The following is a 27148-nucleotide window of genomic DNA, read 5'->3' on the forward strand; positions in this document are numbered from 1 at the left end:
GATACTTTCTCTCAGGAGAGTGTACACCATAATTGATTCATGTATATGTAAACAGTGACTCAACTGGTGCTTTTAAAAACGTTTGAGTTGGAAGTCCAGAAAATAAAAAAAAGTAAGTAAATGCTTAAATCACACAAAAAAGATCTCATTTAATAAATACTACCTAGAGAAAAGACACTGGTTTCATATTGTAGTGAACTACGGGATTTAAAAAAATGGGCCAGATGGACAAAGAAAAATAGGAACAAAAAGAAATTCCAAGGCAAAAGGACATGAAGACTTAAGTCAGGATGAGAAAAAGACTGCTTTGAGGGATGAAGAGAGAAAGGGGAGAGTACAAAACCGTAGAGGAGAACAGAAAAGGACAGCTCAAGAACTCCATGTTCTAGGTAAGACTTTGGGAAAACTGATCTGTTCCAAGTTTTGAAAATGTAACTGTTTTCTCAACAATTTATAATGAATTATCAATGTACACACTATTTCCCACAAGTATAAGAACTTTGGATATATATATATCGAAATGATTTAGGTTTTAGAAATTTATTTTGCAACCAGAAAGGTATCTATTTGCCCATATATTAGCTATACCTTGATATATTTCCTTTGGCAATAAGAACTTACTCCACTGCACTATTTTTAATTTTGGGGGATCAAGGTGTCCTCACTCTATGACATCTGAAGGTTACACTGGAAACCTATATTAATTTCAGACATGAGACTATTTTCCACATTGTTGGGTCCGCTGCCGGCCAACCCGAACAGCCCTAGCCTCGTCAGTCTCTCCCTTGGTAGGCGAGCGAATTGCCTGGATTCCTCTTTCCCTCTGGTCCCCGTTAGGAGGAGATGGGGGAAGAGAGCCTTGAAGAAGCACACCCGCCGGCCCCAACCAGCCCGTTAAAGGACACTCAGACGTGTTGGGGGTTCTGTCGAGCAGTTCCGTTTATTATCACACAAGCACTTGCTTTTAAAGGCAAATAGGGAAAGGAGGTTTTTACATCCTCCAATCAGTTTAAAGGTTACGAGAGCATGCATCCTGTCTCAATGCCTAGCTATTGCAATCACGCAGTGTTCACGAGTGCGGAAGCGCGTATTTGTCCAATAAGGGCTAAGGCAAGGTTCCCACAGACACTCCCACCCTACTTCCTCCCGGCTCCATCTTAGGCTGCCAAGTTAATAGCCCTTGTGGGCCCATAATGGCGCAGCTTGTAATGTCACTTAAGGTGGCGTTAGTTTTTAAGGCCCGACACCACATCAAATCAAGCTTCTGATTTAGTTAAGGGATATTTAGGGAACACATAATGAGAACCTCTTCCCTTCATTGTCTCCTCCATCCCAACGAACTACCACATGTTACTTTAAAAACCTGTAGAAACACTTAAAGAAAAAAATTCCCAAGTTGAAAATATAAGAGAAAATCTTTGTGCCTTTGGGTTAGGGAAAGCATTCTTAGGTATGACACCAAAAGTAAAATCCATAAGAGACAAGATTAATAAATTGGACCTCATTGAAATTAAAAACTCCTTTGCAAAAAGACACTGTTGAGAAAATGAAAAGGAAAATAAGACTGGGGAAAAAAAAATCTTTGCAAATCATGTATCTGAAAGAGACTTGTATTCACAATACACAATGAAATCTCTAAACTCAATGAGAAAACAATTCCATTTAAAAAAAGGGCAAAAGATTTGAACAAATGCTTCACTAAGGAATAAACAAGGATGGCAAATAAGTACATGCAAAGATGCTTAACATCGTTAGTTGTTAGAGAAATGCAAATTAAAACCACAATGAGATACCACTATTACAATGGCCAAACATTAAGAAACAAAAAACCAAAAAATAACCAACCAAAACCAAAAACAAACTCCAAACCACTGACAATACCAAATGCTGGTGAAGTTGCAAAGCACATAGAATTCTCATATACTGCTGGTGGGAATGCAAAATAGTATAACCACTTTGAAAACAGTTTGACAGTTCCTTACAAAATGTTAAACATTCATTTACAGTAAAGCTCAATATTCCCATTCCTAGAGAAACACCCACAAGAAACAAAAAGTTATGTTCACTTAAAACCTGTACATGAACATTTATGGTGGCTCTATTTATAATTGCCAGAAAAAAAAAAAGAAACAATCCAAATGTCCTTCAACTGGTGAGTGGATAAGCAAACCATGGTACATCTATACGATGGAAGATTACACTGCAGCAAAAAGGAAAAAAACTGTTGGTAAACACAACTACTTAGATGTATCTCAAGTACAACATGCTAAGGGAGAGAACTCAGATTCAAAATACCATGATTCTATCTATATGACATTCAGGAAAAGATGAAATTAAGGGAACAGAAAACAGATCAAGGGTTGCCAGGAGTTTAAAATGGGGAGATGGATTGATTAAAAGAACTAGCATGAGGGAATTTTGGGGGGTGATGGAAGTGTTCTGTATTTTGATTACAGTGGTGGTTACACCACAGTATGAATTTGTCTGAATCATAGAACTATACACAAAAGTGAATTTTACTACATGTAAATTATTAAAAAGTGAAAAATGGGTTAGCACTTACTCCCAACTCTCCAGTAAATTTTATTAAAAATTTTAAGAGGCTGTACACTAAATGGTTATAATGATCCATAGGAAGATTTCATATTTTGGACTTTAGTCTGGTGGGTAACTGTCGGGCCAGGGCTCACAGACCCTTCAAACCCGTTGTACAGACTGGGTCACACACATCTCACGTGCCTGGCTGGATCAACAGACCCCTCACCAGAGGTCCAGGAGCTAGGTAGTTGGGAAGCATCCCAGGAGCCATTAGCAGACTATAAGAGTTCAGTCCACAGCAGCAGCCTCTAGCAGCAGAAGTGACCTCCCAGAGCATCCCGGGGGCCCTGGCAGCAACAGCTTCCCTGCAGCACTAGTGACCTCCCCGTGGCCCCCCTGGGAGCGTTCTGGGGGCGGGAGGCACTGTGGATCAGAGCCGCTCTTCCTTTATACTTAAGTCTGATAACCCAGGACACTTGGGCACACATACACGATTACATTAGACAAAAACCAAGGAACACCTGGGCACACGTGCATATTTATATCAAATGCTCAGCAAGATTCCGAACCCCTCAAGGGATCCTGACCATTTATCTTAACTTTCCCTACAGTAATAAATATCACTTTAATTTTTAAAAAAGTATTGAGTGTCTCAACTAGGGATCAGGTACTGTTATAAGTGATAAAAATTCAGATGAGTAGGATCTGTTTTTTGCCCTATATGGTGTTAGAACTAAAAGAAGCTGTACAAATGGGGAGGTTGAGTTAGGGATATTTCTCAGTAGCAACACTTGAAATGATGTCCAAACAAGAATAATTAACTTTGTGACTTCATTTTTCCCTTTCATCTGTAGCACTGACAATGACTCTGAGTTGTTCTGTTATGTTAATCAGCTCAATAGGTTAACTAGTTGAGACGGAAAAAAATAAAGCAGCCTGTGGCAGGTCAAAGATTCCCTACCACTACCAGAAAAAACGCAACTGTACTATGTGCTTTATGCAGGTTTGCTGCAGAAAGGTACACATTTATTTCATTAAAAACTATTTTATTACCCAGGGGAAACCAAATGTCAAGTTTAGCTCTCTAACAAGCATCATATTTTATTCTAATGCAGATGTGCTTTTGAACTAGAGCAGCCATTTGATTAACTCATCCAATGACTAAAGTCATGTCGCTCTATATTAAAAGTGGTGACCTTTATGCCAGAGAATCTAACCTGGAGCTAAGTTATCCATTAAAATCCAACTTCGGAGTATATTACTCTTCATGAAAAAGTAACCACCTCCTTTCCTGCTAGTGGAGATCGCCAGAGAAACACTGAGTGAATAAAAGACATATGTAACTTAAAAGAACTTACTTGGCCACTTAAGAAGGGGTCATCAACATGCATAGCTGATTCCCAGGTGACAGACAAAAATGACAGAACACTGAAGTGGCTGAATACTTCAGAAATATTTCAGTTGGAGGAAGGGTACTTAATTCCCTCACGAAAGTTGGAAAGCCTATGTTTGAGGATGTTATGTGCTCACATATTAGAGCTGTACTGAAATGAAGGAGGAAAGAGGGCCACAGAGGGGCCTTGTGATAGGGGAGAAGGAACGGGCACTGTAAAGTAAGGCAAATCATAACTAAAGCCAAAATGTTTCATTATTTTAGTTATACTAAGTTTCCATTTATATGATCAGAACTAGGGCTCAGACCCTCCAAACCCATTGTACAGACTGGGTTACCAGACCCCTCACACACCAGGCTGGGTCCCCAGACACCTCACACACAGGTCCATGCTAGATAATTGGGAAAGATTCCAAGAGCTGTTGGCAGACGACACGAGCTCAGTCCTCAGCTTCCTCAGCGGCAGCAGCTTACAGGCCTGGTAGCTTATAGGTCCAGCAGTAGCCTTGCGGAGGGTCCCAGGGGCACTAGCAGCAGCCTCAAGCAGCAGTCTCAAGCAGCAGTAGCGCCCTCCCCATGTCTCTTCCCCCGTCCATGGGGGGCATCCCAGAGATGGGAAGTGCCTTGGATCAGAGCCACTCATCCTTATACTTAAGTCCCTCACCCAGGACACCTGGGTGTACATGTGCAATTACACTAGATGATAACCAAGGAACACCTCGGTACACGCGCCTATTTACATCAAATGCTCGGCAAGATTCTGAATATCTGAGGGGCCCTGACCATATTCCTATATTTTCCCAACAGGAACATTATTGTTTTTGAGGCAAAAGAGGAAAGAAACCAGATTACACGTACTTAGAAAAAGCACAGCCCTAAATGGGCAACATATGTATAAGACTCCACTATTACAGTAAAACTCAGTCATTTTTCCCTAAATGAGGGAATAGTAAGAAATGAATTTTTAAAGGAGAAGGGGAGATACAAAATACCAGGCATCTTGGTGTAAAATATTTTCATTAATTTATAATCACAGTGTGTACTACAACAAGCTGTCCTAAAATATTAATGTTCTCTTAAGGCAAACTTCAGGTTATCAACTCTGGCTGCAAATCAGAATCACCTGAAACACTTTTTAAAAACAGTTCCAACCCCAGTGATACTAATTCAGTTGATTAGGGTTGTTCCTCTCGTGATTCTATTGAGCAGCCAGGGCCATGAACCACTGCTTTAGGGTATATGGCTTAGTTTAGGAAAATCAGCTGAGACCTTCGCCATACTTACATATTTAAAAGTGTGCCACAATTAACAAACTTGACAGAAAAATCTGAAGTTAAGGAGATGGAAAGGGAAAGAGTTTCTGCATTATGAAATAATTCTTGTATTCATCCTTTAAAAGTGGTGCTTTACATAGTGGCTACTTTATAATTCCCTAACTTGATGCTAGGCTGGCATTAATTGGGGATAGGTATTTTAGCAGCCAAACTCCACGTAGGCAAGAGAAAAGGAAGATACAGCTCTGAGATGATAATATGAACCAACTGAAATCTATGATTTCATTTATAAATATTTTGTTTTCATCTGACATTTTAGGAACACAGCTAAGTGGAAAAAGTGAGGTCCACCTGTAATATCCGTATGCTTGTGTTTATACATATAAGTGATTTCTCTAACTTATGATTTTATGGTCAAATCCTTTGCACATATGTATAGTAAAACCACATCAGTTCCTGTTTATAAAGCTTCCCTGAAGAGACATGACCACTACAAGGTTCTTACTTCCCATAATATCATATTATCTTCCAGTTTTTGGTGGCTGCTCCTTTTAAACAAATCTTTGAAGCTTTGAAAGGCTTCATTCTGTTTGAATTTCTCTATATATCTGAAAATGAGACCCAAATGTGAATTTGCAAGCAGCCTTGATCAGAATTCATATTTGGGCCCAAATTAACCAGTACGGTTTACTAGAGCTTATAAATATTTGCATACTTTTAAGTGTGTAGCAAGAAAAAAAATCTCTACCCAATGGCTAATGAAAAATAGCAGGTAGGAGATTAACAGGGCCTTTTAAAATAAGCCATTCAAAACGTTGACATTAAAACTATTTATACTATTATAACAATATGGAGCTTTTGGTTAATGGGTACAAAAGCAGAATCCAGAAGCTTGGACATGCAGCAAATGAAGTGGGTCTCATGGTCCAACTCTTTACTTTAAGACTAAGCTCCTTTCTGCTGGCATGAGGGGAGCAGGGTAACTACAGTTTTAATACAAGCGTTATTATTACTATTGTTATTATTTTATGAAAGGAAGAAATAACACAAATTAACTATAACTTGGAGAAATGTTCTTTGAAATTCAGTTGTCAACTTCAGGATACATAATTTTTATTTTAATAATTATTCTCATAACCTCAATACTTTCAGTCAAAAGTTACTATAAGCAAGAATAAAAAAAATGGTGATCGTAAAATTTTGTATAAAGTTGAAAACACAACTCAGTTAAGACTAAGTATTCTAGTACTTTTAAAACTGTGACAGTCAATGTAGACATATTTCAAAGGAGATGAAGAAGCATGCTTCTAAGCAAATAATATTTGCCTCTTAGCAAAAATCATTTGCTTTTCATGGAATTTGGGACAACAGAAAAAAAATGTCACAGTGATTATGATAGTCTAAAACAATGGTTCTCAAATTTTGGTGTGAATTAGACTCACCTGGAGAACTTGTTAAAATACAGATTGCTGGCCCTTACTACCAGAGTTTCTGATTAAGTAGGTCTGGGATTGGGCCAAGGATTACTTCTAACAACTTTTCAGGTGATGTTGCTGCTGCTGTTCCAGGTAACAGCCTTTGAGAAAACATACTTTGAGAATTGCTCATTGTCGGGCTATTTTACCTGTCCGTAATCCTGCTGACTGGGCCAATTGTTGAGCTAGGGCTGGGTCTAGAGCTCACAGACCCCTCAAGCCCATTCACAGACTGGGTCACAAACCCTTCACATGCCAGGCTGGGTCCTCAGACGCCTCACACGCAGGTCTATGAGCTAGGTAATCGGCAAACAGGTCCTTGGAAGCTGTAGGTTGGAGAGCATGGTTGCATGTGTGGCAGCCACCAGAGGTAGTCACCAGTCAAGTTTGCAGTGCTGTGAGGTACACTAACTCCACCCCCCCCCCCCCACAATTTGCTTACAAAGAATGTGCTGCACCACCCCCAACCGGACAGGCAGGTGAGGGGGCCTGATTAAATTATTCTATTTTCCCAACACTCATCTAAAATAATCCTGTGGCAATTAACTAGTTGGTCAAGATTTAAAAAAAAAAACCAAAAAACTAGCTATAGGTTCGAGCATGCCTGAAATAAAGAAAAATTACTTAGTGAATTCTTATGTCAAATATTCTGGACAGTCTTATGTTAAATATCCTGAGGCATTAAGTAAAAACTCTTTGACCCTGTCAGATATTAACTGCCAACATGTCTGACCCTGAACAATAAAACCCACACATAATTTTTTAAAGTTTGAAATTGCCACTAAAGAATCGTAATTTCATAAACACGGTGAGTCAAATGTATACATTCCAAATTACCAGATTAAACTTGAACTTTTCTAAACATGAAATAAAACCACAAGGGCAAGAGTTCTCAATTTATTCTTTCCAAACCACAGGCAAGCTAATTCTATAGATCGTGGAATGTATAATAGGTCATTTTGACACAATAAACCCCAAGGGGTAAATTATGTCTCCTCAAACTAGGTGGTGTCTTAAGCCAACAAGGGTAAGTCTTTGACTATCATGCTGACAAGCAGATTTTGTGACATTTATGGACCTCACAGAAACAGAAACGTGTAACAATAAATTTAAAAATGGGTGTGTTTGTGCGGTGTTTATAAAGCCTCCATAAAGAAAATTTGTTGGAGCTTGGCTATAACCAAAAAGTAGCTACCCTGTTTCCCAGAGCTGCATTCTCCTGACCAGAAATATGAATGCCACACTGCTTCAAAGCTGGTTCATGCCTCACTCAGATATTATGGGGCATCTTCTCCAAGAGATTCCTGCAAATGCGTAACTTCTCACTGAGAAAAGAAAATAAAAACCATTAACTAATTACCAGCCTTAAGCTATAAGTTAGAATGAGAGTGAGTTTTTTCATCTGTAATAAAAAATTATGACTCTTCCCCCCAATTAGTATAGAGGAGTTCTTTTAAGTTTTGTTATACTGTCTTAGTAAATTCTTACCTATGAGTTATATGAGTACTAAGTATTTACTTTATACATGTGCAGCTTAGGTTAGTATGTTAAACAGAATAGATTCTATTCTATGAATTCTATGCAACATACTTTATTCTATGACACGTGACTCCTTAGTTTAACAATAATGTTCTTGGCTTGTTATAAACAACATAATGAAGGTGCTTGTATTTTGCAATCCCATTCTAAAGATTCAGTAGAACTAAAAATGTCTAGAAGTGTTCCAATACTTTCAGAATCTTATATAGCACTTTTTGGAAGATGGGCAAGGGATATAAGATATTGGCTTAATTCTCCTTCAGATAGCCTAAAATCTAAATATGCCATGCATGTGTCATGCTCTGAAACAGTGGTTCTCAATCAGAGATGATTTTGTTTCAGGGAGACATTTGGCAATGTCTGGAGATTTTTTCCCCCTATATTTTTTACTTTATTAAAAAACATTTTTTAAAATTTGGAAACATTTTTGATTGTCACAACTGGGAGGGTACTACTGGTATCTAGTAGGTGGACGCCAGGGATGCTGCTAAACATCCTACAATGCACAGGAAAGCCCCCAGCAACTGAAACTTACTCAGCACGAAATGTCAATAGTGCTGCTGTTAAGAAAGCCTGCTCTAAAACAATTAAGAAAATATATTAGTAATAAAAATAATAAAAAGATGTGATTTAATATAGTAACATAGCTTGATCATCCCTGTAAACATTATTTACTTATATTAATGTAAATAAAGAAATCCCCTTCCTAGAGAGCTTTCTGTGACTGTTACAATAATAAAATCAGATTACACTGGCACACAGTTTTCAAGGGGGCAGCAATTAGGATGTAGAGGCTAAGCTGCAAGAAGATCTCAGCCCCAAACCAATGCATCTTTGTGAGCCATTAATCCCTAAGCTACCCACAGAGAGAAGATCTTTCTATATAAATATACACGGAAGAAAGGGGTGCCAAGTACAATCAGACTCATCTAAGAGGTTGGCATTGGAGAGAAAAGATTAAAGTCTCCCAAAGAGTATGACACTGGGCTTTCAAAGAATACTGTTAGGTTTCTAAGGATGTAAACTGACCATTAGAATGTCTGCTCGATAATAATAAACTGTGGTATACTCGTATAACCTGTCCTATATGAAGGTGATGCACTGTTCTGCATCTTTATTGCTGACAAAATAAAAAAGTGATAAAAGAATCTTTCTCTCTAACTCTTGGGTGGCTTAGGTGAAGCTCCATCTGGAGAAAGGATTATGGGCCATTGAAATGGTCTGGAGTCCTGCAATTCTTTTCTAAAATTAAGGAGCATCAAATGAGGGGCCAGAAATATCAGTAAGGCTAATGGATTTAACACTGATTATTGATGGTGCCTAAAACAATGTCTTCCTCATACAAGGTGCTCTACAGACATTTCTTGAATAAATGAGGAATGACAGAAATATGTGACTCCTTTACTCTTGCAAACACAGACCTAAAACCAATTACTATTCTAAACTCATCCTTTAGGACATCAGCATGAGCTGGTTTCAAAAGGATTGCTTTGGTAAACATGGCAGAAAAGCATACACATCTATCCCAAAATAGGACCAAGCAAGACAAGTCAGCCCATGCCTTATTTGGGTAATAACTGACCAGTGAAACATTCCATATCTATCCTCACAAACCTTCCAGCTCTAATGCAAATAAAGAATTAGCTGATACTGCCCAAGAAATGACATCATTCTAATCATTCATCAAACTCATATGCTGTCTTCCTGTCACCTCAATTGCCTCTTGCCAGTGGGAGAAAGGACAAGATATTGACCCTTCAAACTTTACTAGTTTCAGCTTTTCTGGGACTGGTAGGAAGAGACATAAAGTGGATTTCTCAAAATGCGGATCACAGATCACTTATCACCAAGGGTATTAGTATTCAGATCCTGGGCTTTACCTCTCATCACAAAATTGTAATTGGCCAGAGTACTTCCAAGGAATCTTATTTTAACATGTTCCCTTGGTGATTTCGATGTTCACTAAAGTTTGAGAAACCCTCTGTAAAGGGACAGTCTGCTCAGGGAGAGTCAGAACCTTAGAGTTATAAAAAAATATTTTCCCCTCTAAGCTAGGTTATGAGAGCTTTAAGAACAATGGCTAATTTATTTCAGCAGAGGGATCGAATAAATGTTAAAAGAGGCTACAGAAGACTCAAAAATGAGACTGTTAATTTTGTGATGCATTTAATTTCTCCCATGGTGAATTCTAAGTTGCTTGATCCATCTCCTCCAAGACATTCTTTCTGTGTTTGTCAGTATGCAATGGGAACCTTTGATAGAGATTACATTACCTATACGTGAATTCATTACACCTTAATATAAGAAAAAGGAAAAAAGAAAAAAAAAACCTATATACATGTCTATTTTATTCTACGTCAGTTCTTTTTTAAATAATGGAAAAGTCAAACCTTGATTTTTTGTTTTAGGTTACTATAAGAGTAATGAGGCATGGCAATTGTAAAATGGCAGCAACCTCCCAAATCTGGGATTTACTATAGGATTAACTTTTGCTTTAAAGTGTGAGCATAGGTATCTAACATTCTGAGAATTCACTTAATCTCATATAAAATAATGGAATCTCACAAAGAAAAGAACGTCAGAAGAATTTGGAAGACTGTTCTGATTCTAGCTACACCTTTACAAAACATTTTAAGAACCCAAAGTGACATTGACTATATCTATCCAAAATTCGAAAATCTACATTTTTGCTGACATGATAAAATACATCTTTTGATTTTTCATGAACTGCAAAGTAATTACTCTACACAGTGATAACATCAGCATTACTTCAGTGCAACCAAGGACATAAAGAACTTCAACTAAGCAGCTATATAGTAAGTTAAAGATGGCCACAAATTCTTTGCCATTCATCCTGTCAAGAGGTAGAGGCTATTTCCCCTCCCTTAAATTAGGCTGGCCTTGTGACTGCTTTGACCAATAGAAAGCAACAAATTACCCTCTATTATTTGTGCGTGTAAGTAAGACTTTAAAATGGCCTGGCAGTTTTCACTTTTGCATTCTTAGAAGTTAGTCACCATGCTGTAAAGAAGTCTGCACTAGATTGCTGAATGCTGAGAGGACCAGGGAGAGAGGCCTTGGATGATGAGGCTGGATGCTGTTGCTGAGAGATCTTGGCCATAACATGTGGAGAACAACCACTGAATTCAGTCAATAAATAATAAACTGTTGTTTTAAATCACTGCATTTTGGAATGGTTTGTTATGCAGCAATGGAGAACTAAAAGAGAGAAAAATTTAGACAAAGTTTCCATATTTGCTCTGGATTAATCAACTGTAAGTTAAAATACAAGTAGGTTGAATTTATTTCTGGTGGGCATTTCATTTCAATAAAAAGTGTTACTTTCTTTCCAGTATACTTTAAGACTTTGAAAGTTTTACATTTATTTTCTCTTAAGTTGCTCCAAATGAGTGGGACTAAATATATTACCACCAATATGATTTTTTGATCCTAAAATGCTGAGACAAAATTGTTATCAGAGCAGCATGTATTGTTATCTTTCTTTTTTTTTTTTAAAAAATAAAAAAGGCACAATTCTAAATTACAAATGCTGTTAGTATAACTCAATGCTGTTAGTATAATTAATCTTCCAGCTGGCCATTATACTACTGACATTCTATTTGAATAAATGAAACTGGGTGTCCTCAATTTCTACTTTAACAATTCCTTATTATTCCTATTGAACTTATCTCATTCTGTGTTACTTACTTTCTAAGTTAATTCTTTTGTGGATGAAGCCTATCTTGTAATTCCTCTACCTGGAATGTTATTCTCCTCCCCTCTCCATTTGCTTAAATCCTCCGAATCTTAAATACACACTGCCTTCCTTGCATTAACTTTTTATGTCATAAACTCCTTGAAGGCTGAATCCAGCCACTGCCTTCTCGCATAACACCTTCTTTTTATTTAACTACTCTTATTGTTAAATATGGTTGCTGCCCCTCAACACTCTAAGTGAGGTGGAAGCATTTCTGCTTGGATTGTTAAGAGAGAGAAGACGACTTTGGTCATTTCCTCAGAGGTTATTTTGTAAAAATACCATGCGTCACTGTTTGGGAGCTCACGTGAATAATGGCAGAAAATGTTTCTGCATGATGGTGTGTTGCCATTTGCTTAGAACCTATGAACAATGTGGGAATGTCTGGTTTTCCTGAAGTCTTTGCAGGTCAAGCAAGGGCTATCCAAGCATCTACTCTTCTTTCAAAGGATACAAAATTCAAAACACAGCTGTCTGTGACCTTGGGAGACCTAACCAGAATCTGCAAACAAGTTTACGTAAGTGTACCCTGGCCAGCCTCATATCGAAAAGCCTCTCTAACTAAATGAGAGTTTTGATTTCTCTGTGGAACAGTAAACGGTCTTCTGGGAAGAGGCATATCCTGCCTGAACTGTAATTTGAAAAGTAACCTTTGTCTTTATTGTATCCTTAACTATATAGGACACAATGCTGGGCAAGAAACAGCAGAGCTATAAAACATTAAGTCTGGATAATGCCCAGGCTGCATAAAAGGCCTTATTAAACAACTTTTTTAATGACCTGGAAATCTGAGTAGACATTACATTAATAAATTCTTCAGATGGCAGTTAAGGTGGAGATGGTAGGAAAGGAAGAGGTGAGGTCAAACAATATTAACAGATCCACGAAGATTAGAAAAATGGACAGTAAAGTATACCATGAGGTCAGTCTGGCAAAATACAATGAAGTACAAGCTTCCAGGAAAAAATAACTCAGAAGGCTGACACAGAGTGGGTGACTGAAACCTCGAAAGCATATCAAAAGCAACTGGATGGATATTACGACCCACAGATTAGATAGGATTTTGCAATGTAGCAGAAATAACAAAGCATATACTCTACATTAAGCTGCCCATCAGAGGGCCTCAGCAAATGCCGATGATGGTTGAAAAAAAAAAAAGGGGCAAGTAAAAACAACTCAGTTCCTGGGTCTAAGAGTGTAAGCACCTAGCCTTCTGCTTTGGCTTCAAACATTCTTTCAGAAAGATGAAAAGCACCTGAAAGACCTTTAGGGTGAAAAAATATTTACAGAGATAGGCATATGACAAAGAGATTGAAGGACTGAAACAGGCAAAACTCTGTTGAGCAATAACAAAAAGAGGTATTTAACTATGATCAAATTATTGTTTACATTTTAAGGATTTTCCAGGCAAGATAATTAATACATTTTCTTTGTTATACATGTGGCAGACGAAACAGTGAATTTCCAGGAAGCAGCAGCCCTGTGCAAAATTGTGTAGTTGAAAGAAGACTCAGGATCACGGAATTTGAGAGAGAGAGGTATCTTAGGGATGATATAATTTATTGTCTTCCAAGTGAGATCTGAGGGCCACTTAACTCAGAATTACCTGGAGGGCTTGTTAGGAATGAAGATTTCTAGGCTCCAACTCAGCCCTTCTAAATCCTAATACCCAAGGAGGACTAGCCTGAGAAGCTTGTAGAGTTTAAGATAAATTTATAGATCAGAGGCCCAGAGAGACAAGTTGCCCAAGGTCAGGCACCAAAAGATCCTGGTTTCTGGTCCAAAGCTGTAATATCATATCACTGTGGGATGAAACTCTCCCTAAATCTATAAATTGCCTTTATAGATTAGTTATTAACATATTATGTGATTTTTCTGAGAACTTAATATTCTAGACATTGCTTCATTTAATTCTGGTGTAATAAGGAGGAAAGATGAAAAAAATATAAAATAGAGATAGGGGTAAGAGGTAGAAAGGAAAAGCTCAGGTCAGGAGCAGGAGTAAGAAATGAGTAACTAGCCTCTGGCTAGGATGACATAATATCTACATGCGTGATGTTAAATGATAGTCTGAACAGAAAGGTCCTTCAGTCCATTCCACTCCCCCCAACAAAAACATACACTTAGAAGAAAAAAGGTTGAGAGAAACTGTCCTTAAAAGTAACCCTAGGTTAATGAGCAGGTTTGGTTTAATCCCATGGGCCTTGCCCAAGTTCATCTTGAAAGAGGAGCCAGTGGTTTTAGGAAAGGCAGTGCTTCCCTTGGGACTAATTCTGAATCTGCCATCCTGGCAGAGATAGACATGAGACGGTTAAACAGAAATGTCTCCTCTGGGTCACCACACAAGGACAGCAGTATGAGGATCCTCTCTTCAAATCCATTTAAGGCAGAGAAAAAAACCATATGATGTTCTGTATTCAAAGGTCTTTCTTAAAGTTTAACTCTCACAGACATTGTTTCAACAACCCAAGAATTGCTGGCCAGAGTATTAAAGACATTAAACCAAACCTCTCATCTTTCTATCCCCATAACTGTGAGACAGTTTTAGAATTCAATCACATTTTAGAGTCTGATTTATAATAGCTTCTAATTCCTGTTGTCTTTAACTTTTGACTATCAGGAAATGGAATAATTTTTAAAAGTATAATAAAGCTTCCAAGGAAAGAGAACTTACGAAAGGAAGAGAAGTTCAAAGAACAAATTATGGTCCTTCCTCACATCTAAGCTTCCTTAAAAATGTAAAATCTCTGCCTCATTACCATAAACCTTTCTTTCCGCAGGGTGAAGGACAAGGGATGAGAGACAGATTGTAGCTTTTCCTGGCACCCATTTCTGTTGTGGGAATTGGCATGTTCTAGACAGTTCTCTCATCTCATTAAGAGTCTTTATTTGAAAAACAGCCATGTTGCTTTGATATAGTCTCTTTTAGAAACAGCTGGAGAGGAAGTATTTCAGGTTGGCCATTTCCAGTTTTGACGGTTTCAATCTAATTTAATCCCTGAAAGGGAATCTGGGTTTGCCACCAAGGCAAAACAAAACAAAGAGAACTAACATAGATCAATAAAATAAATCATGAAAAAATAAGAACTTTATATAAATAGAGCTTTATAAAAATCATTATTACAAAAGAAAATCAAATGTTTGATATGCATAGAAAATCAGATTAAAAAAATAAAAAAAATAAAAGAAACTGGGGACCAAACTTCAAAAAAAAGATGTATTCCCAAAGCACAGTTTTTACTTGTTTTCAGAAAAAGGAAAAAGCTCATTTTATTACAATTTGCCAAAAATACTGGCTATAAAACTAATTTGCAAAAGAATTTCTGAAATATGATAAGATGTCCGTAGGGAAAATGGTGGCAGGATGATATGCATTCAAGTTACATTTGCGTGGAAAAGGGCTCTGGAAAACATATTTCAAAGAAAAGTTAATACAAAGGAAGAAGGCCCCTGATTTTTTTTTTATAAAGTCACAACACTGACATCTCGTCTGTTCCCAGAATGCAGGGAGCAGATTCAGTAGCAGAAATCTTTGCCTTGCATCTTGCATTTGGGAATATCCTTGGGAAAGCAGCAAAGAGCTCTCTACAGTCTGTGCCTGGAGGGCCCAGGGGGGCTTTCAGATTTAGAGCTCCAGTCCTCCACTGTAGGATAAACAGCTCTGGATTCTTCTTTAATGACAACAGCATATCAGCTCCTTTTGAGGTTACAGCACATATAAACAGGATCTGCCTCATATTTTCCAGTTGTGAAGGAGGGAAGGAAAAAAAAAAAAGCCCCCACAAACCTTTTCCCGCAGTTAACTGTGAAAGATGACTTGCTTTTACTTGCATGCAAGACTAAAAAAAAGGAAGGAGAACCACAGTATGCAAAATGTCCCCAGAAAGGAAATAGGAAAACCATTACTCCCTCTGTGACATCAGTGGGCAATCAAACGGGAGAAAGGTAATGAATGCTGAACTCCAAGGTTTTAAAAGGAAAGGGACACAAACTTAAAAAGAGTGAGTAGAAAGGGTTCTTAATAATCTTCCTGGTGCCAAGACCCACAGAGGTAGCAAATGGGAAGTCTGGCCCAGCATGCATTCTGCTCTTTACTTCAGTGTTGAAGTGAACACTGGCTGTCACATTAGCAGCGAGACCAGAGGCTATTTCCTAGGATGCCTTGAGGTTCAGTACTGGCACTGAAAACTTCCTGGGCTTCTTTGAGAAGCCCTAACAAAATGAGCCAACTGAAGATATTCACCCACATTATTCTCTCTTTTGTACCCTGGGCCTAAGATCCTTATTTGATTTTGGACTAAAGATCTGAAGGGGAAACCACAAGATTTCTGTTTTCTTGACATAAGCTTATGAGTCCCCTCCCCTCCAATCTCCTCTACCCCAATATTTTCCAGGAAGGTGCAGACAAAAGTTACTTCATTTGTACTTAAATGTACACATTAGTGGTGTAAAACCTTGCTTCATTTCACTGTCATGGGACAGCAAACCTTTCTGTAAAGGTCTTGACAGTAAATATTTCAGCCTCTGCAGGCCACACAGTCTCCATCACAAGAACTAAATTTTGCCATTGTAACATGAAAGTAGTCATATTCAGTAAATAAACAAATGAGTGTGGTGGAGTTTCAATAAAACTTTACTTATAAAATCAGATGGTGGACCAGACTAGGCCCACAGGCTAGTGTCAATGTACTTGGGTTGATGCTTAAACTAATTAAGAGAGTAAAGCAACATTATTTAAAACTCTAGTCCTAAGAAAAAGGAGGGTACTCAAAATCAGCACTAGTGTGAAAATGTGTTTTTAATTCATTGGTTGGAAGACATCAAACAATTATTTCAGATGTCTCTATCAGTTTTACTCTAATTACACTTAATATTTATGTTGATCAACTTCCCCCCAAAATTTGCAAGGCAGAAACAATTGACCTCTTCCACAAATCTAATTTCAATCAACATTCTCAGGGCAACATTCAATGTTGCTCACATTAATGGGACTCAGATCCATACTATGGCCATAACAGGGGTGAGCAAAGAACACTTAGTTTTAGCCATTTGGTAATAATTGTCTAAATCCATGGCTTTTTTACTGCATATCTTATGGCAATGCCATGTGTGCATCCATAATCAAATGTTGTTAAATTTTTAATGCATGAGTTTTCTATTTGAGGATCAAAAGAGTTAAGAATCATGTTTGAATCATGAAGGAAAAAATAAGAAAAATCACCCAATGTACACTAGACTTGAATTGCCCTATCTAAGCAGTTTTTTTTGTTTGATTGCCAAAGTGAGCTAGAGTCTTCTGTATCTCATTTCCAGGGCAGATATAAGCTCCTTTTCTTATGGCAAATCCACTATTTCTGCTTACACCCTCACAAATGAACAGGCTCTTCATTCTGCTATCCCCCACCCCAACCCAAATTCTAAAATTTCTGGCAGAAAAGAGATCTGTCAAAACAGGTTACTTGTATTTTTATTGGTTCCTCCAGACCATGATGACATTTCCTGATTGGCCGTGCCAGGAAACTATTAATGTCTGTGAAAAAGCCGTGAAAGTTCTTACGAGCATCAACTGTCTGGTGCCCCAGAAGACTGAAGCCTGAAGGAACCACTGGTTTTTGGACTGTGACACTGATTCAACTGGCTGCTATATCAGAACTGCAAACCAGCATTATCAGAGAAGAGAAAAGTGTATTTCCAAAAAGAAAGGTCTGGAACACGTAACAAGGTTATTTCTCCCCTTTCTCTTAACTGCTTGCTTGCCCAGAGCAGAATAGCTAAGCATTACCTGGGCAGCTAATGGCTGGCTCAGTTGAGGCTGTCGCATAAATTAGGCAATTCATTCAAGTAGTTAATGTTATCTTCTCCCAAGCAGGAAGGGTAACAAGGCCTACACCTGGATGAGGAGAATGTAGCCTTCCCCCACATGGAAGAAAGGATCCATTCTAACATCCAGGTACAGTAACAGAATTGCACCTTTTTAAAGGACCTCTGTGACCCTACTAATGCTAGAAGAGCATTCTGCTAATGCTCATTGTATGAGCACTTGACATCGTTGATCTTAAAGGAAGCAGGAGCTCTACAGAAGATGTGAAATGAAATTGAACTAAACTTGTTTGAGGCACCGGACCTTTAGGAAACTTTCAAGTATGTCAACTGATGTATTAATAAGTGCCAAAATCATGTGGGCACTTGCTAATGTTATAACTGGGTTTGTGGAGCAGAAAGGCAGCTCCCCACACTGTCATGTCCTTCTATTTCACAGCGCCACCTGCTGGGTGATGGTGAGAACGAGCTGAACTTTTTCTTGGATTGCTACCAACAAATTCACAAAATAACCTACAAATTCACAAAATAACCTACGAATTCACAAAAAGAAGAAATGTCTTTACTCTTTCCACTGTACATAGAACACTGAGAAACAGTGTTCTCTGTAGTTCACAAAAAAGGGGACAGTCGTGCTCATTTTTGCTGCTGTCCTAGCCACCCACAGACCAGTGATGAGCATGTCCTTTGAAATGTCCAAACAGGAAATAGAAGCATTAAAACCACGAACATAATATATGGTCCTTCCATGCTAACTAGCTGCATGCCCTTCTTCACAGCTGGGTCATCTGAATCATGACCTTTAAAAGCTGGATGGTTTCTTCATCATCTCTGTGAAAACTTTAAGTGTCCCTTCTGGATAAAGTTAATTCTATTCTCATAACTAACTCTCTACAGGAGAACATTTAACATTCAGCCCCAACACAGTAAACACACAAACTCCAGAGCAGTTAAGAAAAATTGTGGTAAAGGAAGAATTCACTGTCACATAAAGCACTAGGTTCCATTCCTGGAATGTTAAAAATAAATTAATCCATATCCCAAGCACTGTTCATTAGCCTTTAACAGATATGCTGATTTCTCCTTGCTAGAGAAGAAGCTGTAGGTCCAAGATGCTTCACCCGAAACTTCTCGGTCAAATGTGTTTCAGAATTTTTCAGATTTTGCAAAGACAAAATGATACATATATTATGTATTACATGACACTCCCACAGGGTTCTTGGGCAGTACCCACTGATCAAACATTAATATTCCTGCAATAAAATAATATTCATATTAAATGGTTAAAGACTCTAAATAGACTTGTGTCAGTTCAGGTTAGGTTTTACTGTCAAATGAATTTGTATACTTTTTAACAAACTTGCACTTTTGGGGGCTTTTTGGATTTCAGAATCAAGGTTAAGGGATTCTGAGCCTACACAAGTTGACCTTGATTTTAACGCAAAAGAGGCAAAGCCATGACCTGCATAAAATTCTTTAAAAGACTGAAACTCCGTGTTTATCTTGGTTGTTTGATTTTGTGCAAATTACTTCACATTTTTAGCCTTGGTTTTCTTAGTGGTTACACTGGGGTAGAAATGGTGGTGAGAGTGGCAGTAGATGGGGATTCCAGGGTGAGTGGGAGGGAATCAGTATTCATCCAGTGCCTGCAGTCACGGCTCTATGTTAAGCTTCTAGCTTTTCAATATTATAAACAACCATGTGATAGATAGCCTAGTAGTTAAATTTTTGTACCTGCCCCTTATGATTTCTTTGCGATAAACGCCTTAAAATGTAATTGCTTGGTCAAAAGACACTATATCTACAACTCGCTTGTTCTCTCACATGCACCCACTATCTATCTATTTATCTATCTATCTTCATCGTAATTTTTTTTTGTTTTGGCAGCTGCTCCATATGGGGATCCAAACCCATGATGTTGAGATTATAAGGCTGCGCTCTAACCAATCATCATCTCTCTTTATCTTTCTATCCATTCATCCACCTAGGTTTATGATATCATTGCAAAATTGCCTTAAAGGTAATTTACATTTCAATTTCCAACAGCAGTGTGCAAGAGCACCTATTTCCCTGTATCTTTGTCAATGCCAGGTATGATAACTAACAAAATTTGCTATGTGAACAATGGTACATCTTTGACTAAATATGCATTTTTATGATTGCCTTGGACTTTTACATATGCTCCATGTAATCTTCCACAATTTTACAAAGTAGCTATTCATAAATTCCCATCAATAGTGGTGGATCCAGATCCCTCCTGCCGTCCCTTCCCCTCTGTGAATTTTGAATTGTGTTGTGGAGGGGTGTGTAAGGGTCTTTGGAGGTGCCTTGAGTCTTTGGGATATGGAGTGACACAAGGGCACAAATGAGTTATGGGGGTAGGGTGGGTGGGGACGGCTTTGACTTTATCTGTTTATTTTATTGTGCTTCTATTCTGTGTTTTTCTATTATACTATACCTAGAGTCCTCCTGGGTGGTCACCGATGCCTCTTTGAAATGTTAGCCCACATGGCTCAAGGCTTGGGTAGAGAGCACAGTGGCTATTTTAAACTACTGCAGTATTTATTCATCACCTTCTCAGTGTGCAGTACAGTTTTTAAACTTGTTAATCATCAATCAGTTTATTATCAAAATCAGTATACTACTGAAACTTGGATAGCATAATCTTGTGAATTCTAATTGCTCCCCAGCTCCCCACCAAGAGCTTATATTGACATTAAATAAACCTGTATTTGAATATCATACCTGCAAAATTCAGGTGATTTGGCAGTATTTTAGATAAAGTGACTCTAGGTCAAACTTCACCTGAAAATCACTCACTATTCTCAATACGGCATATTAATGGCGGAATGCGACCAATCAGACCCAGAGTTTTAACAGACATCCCACAAAAACCTTTACCTTTCTTATACAAAATACCCTCACCAGGTGCTTTTTTACCTGCTTTCCAAGATATTAATTCCTATACTGTTACCTGCCCCACAGGAGAGGCCAGAGTAACTTGTGAAAATGCCTAGAAGGGCAAGAAGAGAAAGAGAGGGTCAGGATAATTCGGTATGGATTAGGGATCTCCTAGTTTAGTCAACTATGAGCAATGGAAATTTCCCTATTTCACGAGTGAGATTCAGAAATGTAGGCAGGGCCTCAGAGTTGCAAAGCTCCTGCACTCTGTGACTGGTGCCCTACGAGTGTGTGTCTTAGCGGCCTTGTGACAGTTAATAGTCCACTCTTGCTTTTTTGTATGCAAAGCACACATTTTCGTCTGCATGAGCATGAAATCTGTGTGGGACACACATTTTCAGGTGTCTCCCTAAAGAAGACAAATATTCTCTTGAAAAAGGATATCCTGGGAGAAAACAAGGAATGACTGGCTATAAATACAGTCACACAAAAATCTTGAAACTGTGACCCAGGACTGTAGGAGTTGGTCTAGTCCCCGGGTTGTTTAAGAAGCAGCACAGCCTTTTGCATTATCCTTGCTTTAATCACCACTATCCATGCATCACCATCCAAACCATTTATTTAGTCTGTTTTCAAGCTCACCACATGGCAAATGACTGCCTACACAAACAAAACAATTCAGTTCTATAAGAATTCTTTGCAATTGAGACCCCTGGGGAGAGAAAAAAGTGTAATTGCCATCTAAAATATACTGAAATTTCTGTAAGTGGTTTTATAAATGAATGACTGACTCTAATTAAAAGAGGAAAGGAAAACAAAACAAAACAAAAACCCCCCACAAAGAGCTGCAGGAGGCATTTCTGAATCTTGCAGACATAGTAAAGTGAAATCATGATACCCAGACTCTTAGCTATCAGAAACTTGTTTGAATTCAGCCACTGTCAGGTGGGCAAGGTAAAATAGACTGATAATCTCTTTACGAGTAACAACCTTGTCTGTAACTTCTCAGCTCCCTTATAGCAGTGGTTTTCAAACTTTAGTGTGCATTAGGACTTCTGAAAACACAGATTGCTGTGCCACACCCCAGAGTTTCTGATTCAGAAGGTCCAGGGTGGGACCTGATTATGTGCATACCTAACAAGTTCCCAGGTAATTAGCTGGTCCACAAACCAAATTCTGAGCAACACTGCCTTACAGCATAGAACACAGAATTAGGCATACGGTAGCTGGCCAATAAACATTAATTGATTACTTTGAATTTGTATTGAAATATAATGTTTTTTCCCCACCCCAAATCTGAATATGAACTGACATGCTGGTGGACTGATTAGATATACTGTGGACTTGTGACCATTTGATGATGACATAGCAAGGCAAACAAACCAAAAGTGTCATTTGTACCTCAGAATCACAATGGTGACAGCTCTGGGGCACTATGGCAGTGGTAAAATGATTAAAGTGAGTACTTTTTTAGTTAGACACAAGAGTAAGATGAAAAATGGAAAACCAAGAAAGAGATCTTAAGAAAATGGCTTGCATGGTTGGCAATAATTTCTAGGATGAGACAGCAGCGGGTAGATGGAGGAGCACAGATTATATGTGGTTCAACAGAACTGGGATTGAATCTAGACTGCTATAATGTTAGCAGTATGGCATTTGGGAGAGTTCCTTAATCTCTCTGACTCTGCACCTCCTTACCTGTGACTTGGATGATAATGTCGAAAGACTGGAGTGGCCTGGGAACTGCGGCTTAGAGCGATGGTTCTCAAACTATAGTGAGCAGAAGAATGATCTGGACATTCTTGTTAAAACTTAGGAGCTTACTAAAACACAGACTGCTGGGTCACACCTCCAGAAATTCAGATTCAGTAGGTCTGGGATGGGGCCAAAGAATCTGCATTTCTGATGCTGATGCAACCAGTTCTTAGACTAAACTTTGAGTAGCGCTGGGCAGCAATCCACATCCAGTTGACACCAAAACATCACGCCAAGTAGACTGTTCAATGTATATCTCAATTACATCATTTCCACACTCTGTCTTATGTTGTAGCCATTTGGGTTCATGGTTTTCAACCAACCCTATCAGACTGACCCTAAAGCAAGAACTGTGTTGTTCCTCCTTATATCACGTATAATGCCTAGCACAGTATTTTGCTATGCACACGCATGGAGGTGTGTTATGTATAACATGTGTTGGTAGACAGATACATATTGCATAGGCAAGAGCAGGAAAACGTTTGCTTATTTAGGTTTTGGGTTTTTTTCCTCAAATCTTTGCCATTTACCATCTATTTACTGTGTGAAAATCAAACTGCTAAATTTCTTCAAAAATTAGCTGTTTGGCAAAATGAGTCTTATGTGGCAGATGGCAACATGGAACTTACTAAAAGTGTTCTTATGTATATGTATGATTTGCCAACATGCCCTCAATGAATCTGAGGTTAAAGAAAACTAGTAAGTGGAAATCACAAGTTCCACTAGGAGTGTAGGCATTTTCCAAGCCCTTTGCCAGCGTCTCCCTTCCTGACTCCAGGGCCTTCTATTCCTAAGTTCTCTGCATCTAATATTGGGCTGCATTTATCAAACAATAAAGAATGAAAACCACCTACTCCATAAATTAAGCTAATAAGTCAGTAAGTCACAGCACACTTAATACAGCATGGTGCTGGCAAATGCAAATACCAGCCCCACCTGATGAGTGGCTTTAACGTGAAAAAAAAAAAAGTATAAAAAGTATGTATATGTATATTTTCCGGGAGGGGAGGTGGAAAAGAGGCAGTGGGACTGGAGAGCTGGTAACAAACTGGTCCTTTAAGATACACAGGAAATACTCAGGTTTTGTCTATTTAGTAAGTTAAACTGCAAAGCAGAACCTTGTGAAATGTTTACTCTGGTAAATCCTCCTCCTTCCCAACCTACCACATCCCAAATACATTCTCAGACAACCCAGTAACCCTAGAAGGAAAGAGAGACCTTGAAAGTTTATAGCAGACCTCAAACTCACTTTCAAAATTTCCATTCTTCTGGGATCTCTGAAATCAGAAACAATGAAACAAAAACAAAACAAGAGCTCTTTCACCTGCTTCTAGAGGCTAGAAAGTTGAGGTTTGAGAAGAGGACTATAAGAAACTTTTTCAACCTTAAGCCGTGAACATTCATTACTGGCAGCAATGGTTTTGGTTGACAGCATTTATTAGTCATAGTCTTGGTGGGTAAACATGTAGAGAGATTTTAACATTTAATTAGGTTTTTCTCTATACTTCAAATAATGGAACAAATCAGTTTATCTCTTTAACCGAGCCCTCTTTACAGAGAGAAGAAATGAAATGCTTTTGAAAATTAGTTTTCCTCTGTGCTGTGAAGCCCAGAGTTCCGATGAAGTTTTATGCATGTTTTCTTTACTTGTGACCTTGCAAATTGAAAAAGAAAAAAACAAACCCAGAAAAAACTAGTTAACCAGGTAAAAAAAATCTTTTTAATGAAAGTCAAGTCCTCAAATTAAAATAATCCTTAAAATGATTTCTAAAAGACTGTTAAATTCTGGACAAGAAAGTATTCTGATCTCACACTGGTTACTAATTGCTCAGAGTGAGACAGAAGCTTAGGAGTTTTAAAATTTGGTTTATGAAGCTCCTTTTTAAAAAAAAATTTTTTTTTTTTTAAAATAAGGGAGGAAGGAAAAAATGAGAAGAAATACCAGGAGTTGTTTGGGAACAAGAACTGAGGTGGAGTCTTGGTATAAGCAGACTTTAGATGGCTAACAAGCAGCAAGGGAGGGCACTGGTACCTCAGCAGTAATGAAAACGGGGTGCCAAGTGGTAAAATAACGACAGAGGAATACAGCCTGAAGTTCTCCTGACTTTGGCAGAAGTGATCTCCAAATTCCATAGTGAGGATTCCTGAGAGCTCCTAGAAACTTGGTCTTTGTCAAAAGGAAACGTCTATTCCGATGCTCCTTTCCTGTTGAACAAAAGATCTACTGGCTCAGAGAGATTAAACGAGCTGCTCCAGGTTATAGGATGAGAACCAGGTCTCATGATGTCCAGTTTGAACAAACATCTGGGAGTTGGGAGACCAGTTATGGCAACAATCCAGGGTGGAGCTCGGAGAGGTGGGTGTGACTGACCCCGTGTGAGGGGCCAGCTGCAACGTGTGCAAGTAGCACAGAGGACAAATGAAGAAGTAATGGATGCTAAGACTCAAGGGATATTAAATCTTCCATGTTTAAAAGAAGACAGGATCACCACAAATAGTGAACATTTCCAGACCTCTAAGTATTATTGGGGAAGTAATATAGAATAGTGATTAAAAATGAAGGCTGTCAATTTGGGAAGACAAAAAAGTTTGTGGAGATGGGTAGTACTGCTGGTTGCAGAATGATGTGTGTTCCTAATGCCACTGAATTGTCCAGTTAAAAATTGCTGAAACAATAGACTTTACATTATGTATATTTTACCACAATAGATAAAAGGTAAATTTAAAAAGTGAAGGCTCTGGAGTCAGTCTTGAGTTTCAAAGCTTGCCTCTGGTACTTCCTAGCTGTGAGCCATTGAGTACTGTAGTGACTTCTCTGTGTTTCAGTTTTCACCTCTAAATGGGTAAGATAATGGCACATAGAGATAGTGAGAATTATATGAATTAATATGCCTAAAGCATTTAGAACAAACAGCACCTGGCATATAATAAAGGCAGCTCAAGAAATGCTAGTGGTTTTTGCTGGTGTGGTAATTATTATTTTTGTTCTTATTATGAGGTAAAACAATTTTTTTTTTAAAAAAGTTCCAGCTTCTTTCCCTTCCTCTTGTCATTTTCTGGTAGAGATACTAATAAGAAATAAGATAATGGAAATGTGCGTAGCAGGAGGAAGAATAAATAAAACAAGGGCCTGGGAAAATGAACACCCTGTTTAATCACGGGTGGAATAACCATGAATTGCCTACATCAGCTGAACATTTAAGTTCCAACCTCTAAGCAAAATTGTGTAGGGTCCTCAACCACTGTGAAGGTTTTCAAAAGTCCACACCCTTGGCCCTGACTTTGACTGACTCTGTCTAGAGATGGGGCCCAGGTAAATGTCCAGTCATATACAGCTGGAGCCTGTCACTGCACAAACACACCCACTGTGTACATAGGAATGGCCAGTTTTTGGCACACTGAAAGATTACTCTACAGTACATTCTAATATCTAAAAATCCATACCCTTTCTTCCTTTTTTCTAAAAGTGCTTTTCTCCTTTGATTAGAAAGAAAGGCCACTTTCTACTGGCCACTAAAGAGAGAAAGTCCTGTTAATAAATATTAGGACTAAATGTGTGGTTTCTGAGTGTGGCTGTTGCTGAGCTGTTGTTGATCACTTCGTGTACTTAATGAGAATGTAGTTCTACACCTTCCATTCCCATGTTAGAGCCACACAGGCTGGCCACTGGTAGATCTGTATGGCTCAAAGACATGCCCTATTTATTTAAGTGGTGGTTTTTACTCAGTGGGAGGTGGTGGCTAAGCATTCTTTTTTTTCTCCTTTTTTCTTTGGTGGGGGGGCCATTCTAATTTGGTCTGATTTCATTTTCTTGTTTTGGTTTAGGGCATTGGCATACTTTCAAGCTACCTGTTGGGCCAGGTAGGCAGCTTCTCTTAGAAGTGCGTCAGGAGGAAGGCTTTTGAGTGTGGTGCACAGGGGTGGAAGAGGAAGCAGAGAGGGAGACAGCTGGGAAGGCACCACAGCATCTCCTCATGGGTTCTCCTTGTGTGCTACTCTGTTACCTCCCAACAAATTTAATTTTCTAAAACAGCAGATCAAAAAATCCTTAGTGGCTCCAAATGACATATAAAGTGAAGCCCAACCTCTTCAGTCTGGCACTGGAGCCCACCCACCACGTAACACACATCCCCCATTTCATCACAGCCCCTCAACATGCTTGGCACAGTTGAGGCCACACGCACCTGGAGCCCATCTTCCTCCCAACTCCCCAGTCCTCCTCCTCCTCCTTTCTCTGAACTCCTCCAGCAGGAACTGTCTCTGCTACTCATTAGGGCTCTTAGTCATATGGGCCACATTTTAAATTAATGATTTCATACATGTGTGATTTACCTCGTTAACCAGATCAGAACTTCCTAAATTGGAGGCTCATGTGTTGAATTCAGCCCACATACATGTTTTGTTTGGCCCACATAACGTTTTTGAAGAATTTGAATTAGCTGCCAGTGTTTTTTTAAAAATCAGGAGATGGCACACACAAAAAAATTTGGATTTCTGGGTTTTTTTCTTGTTTTTTTTTGACAAACTGGAAGCTCTGGCAATGCTGGACCAGCATTCCACAATGTTTCCAATCAGCTGGAGCTGTGTAATGACTGACCCCTTCAGATGTGATGTGTCCTTTCCACTTCGGTACAGTCTCAATTCCTCCTCTGTCCTGTGCTTGGCCCTTTCCCGCTAGCTCACAGATGTTCCTGGT

General features: G+C 38.7%; 2 protein-coding genes across 4 annotated transcripts in view; one reads left to right on the top strand and one right to left on the bottom strand.

Moving 5' to 3' along the window:
* Window positions 1–27148, bottom strand: part of CMSS1 (cms1 ribosomal small subunit homolog) — a 371764-nt gene that overhangs the window by 91848 nt on the left and 252768 nt on the right. The window contains exon 1 of one of the 2 annotated variants that reach the window (XM_063101233.1): window positions 20737–20811. The exons of the other annotated variant lie outside the window; for it this stretch is intronic. The gene's annotated coding sequence lies outside the window, so the exon portion shown is untranslated. Of the gene's footprint in view, window positions 1–20736; window positions 20812–27148 lie in introns of those variants that run through there. 2 annotated transcript variants of the gene reach the window in all.
* FILIP1L (filamin A interacting protein 1 like) overlaps window positions 1–27148 on the top strand; it is a 300030-nt gene that overhangs the window by 25907 nt on the left and 246975 nt on the right. The gene's annotated exons all lie outside the window — the stretch shown is intronic.

This window comes from Cynocephalus volans, chromosome 1, assembly GCF_027409185.1.
Source record: "Cynocephalus volans isolate mCynVol1 chromosome 1, mCynVol1.pri, whole genome shotgun sequence".
Lineage (NCBI taxonomy): Eukaryota > Metazoa > Chordata > Mammalia > Dermoptera > Cynocephalidae > Cynocephalus > Cynocephalus volans.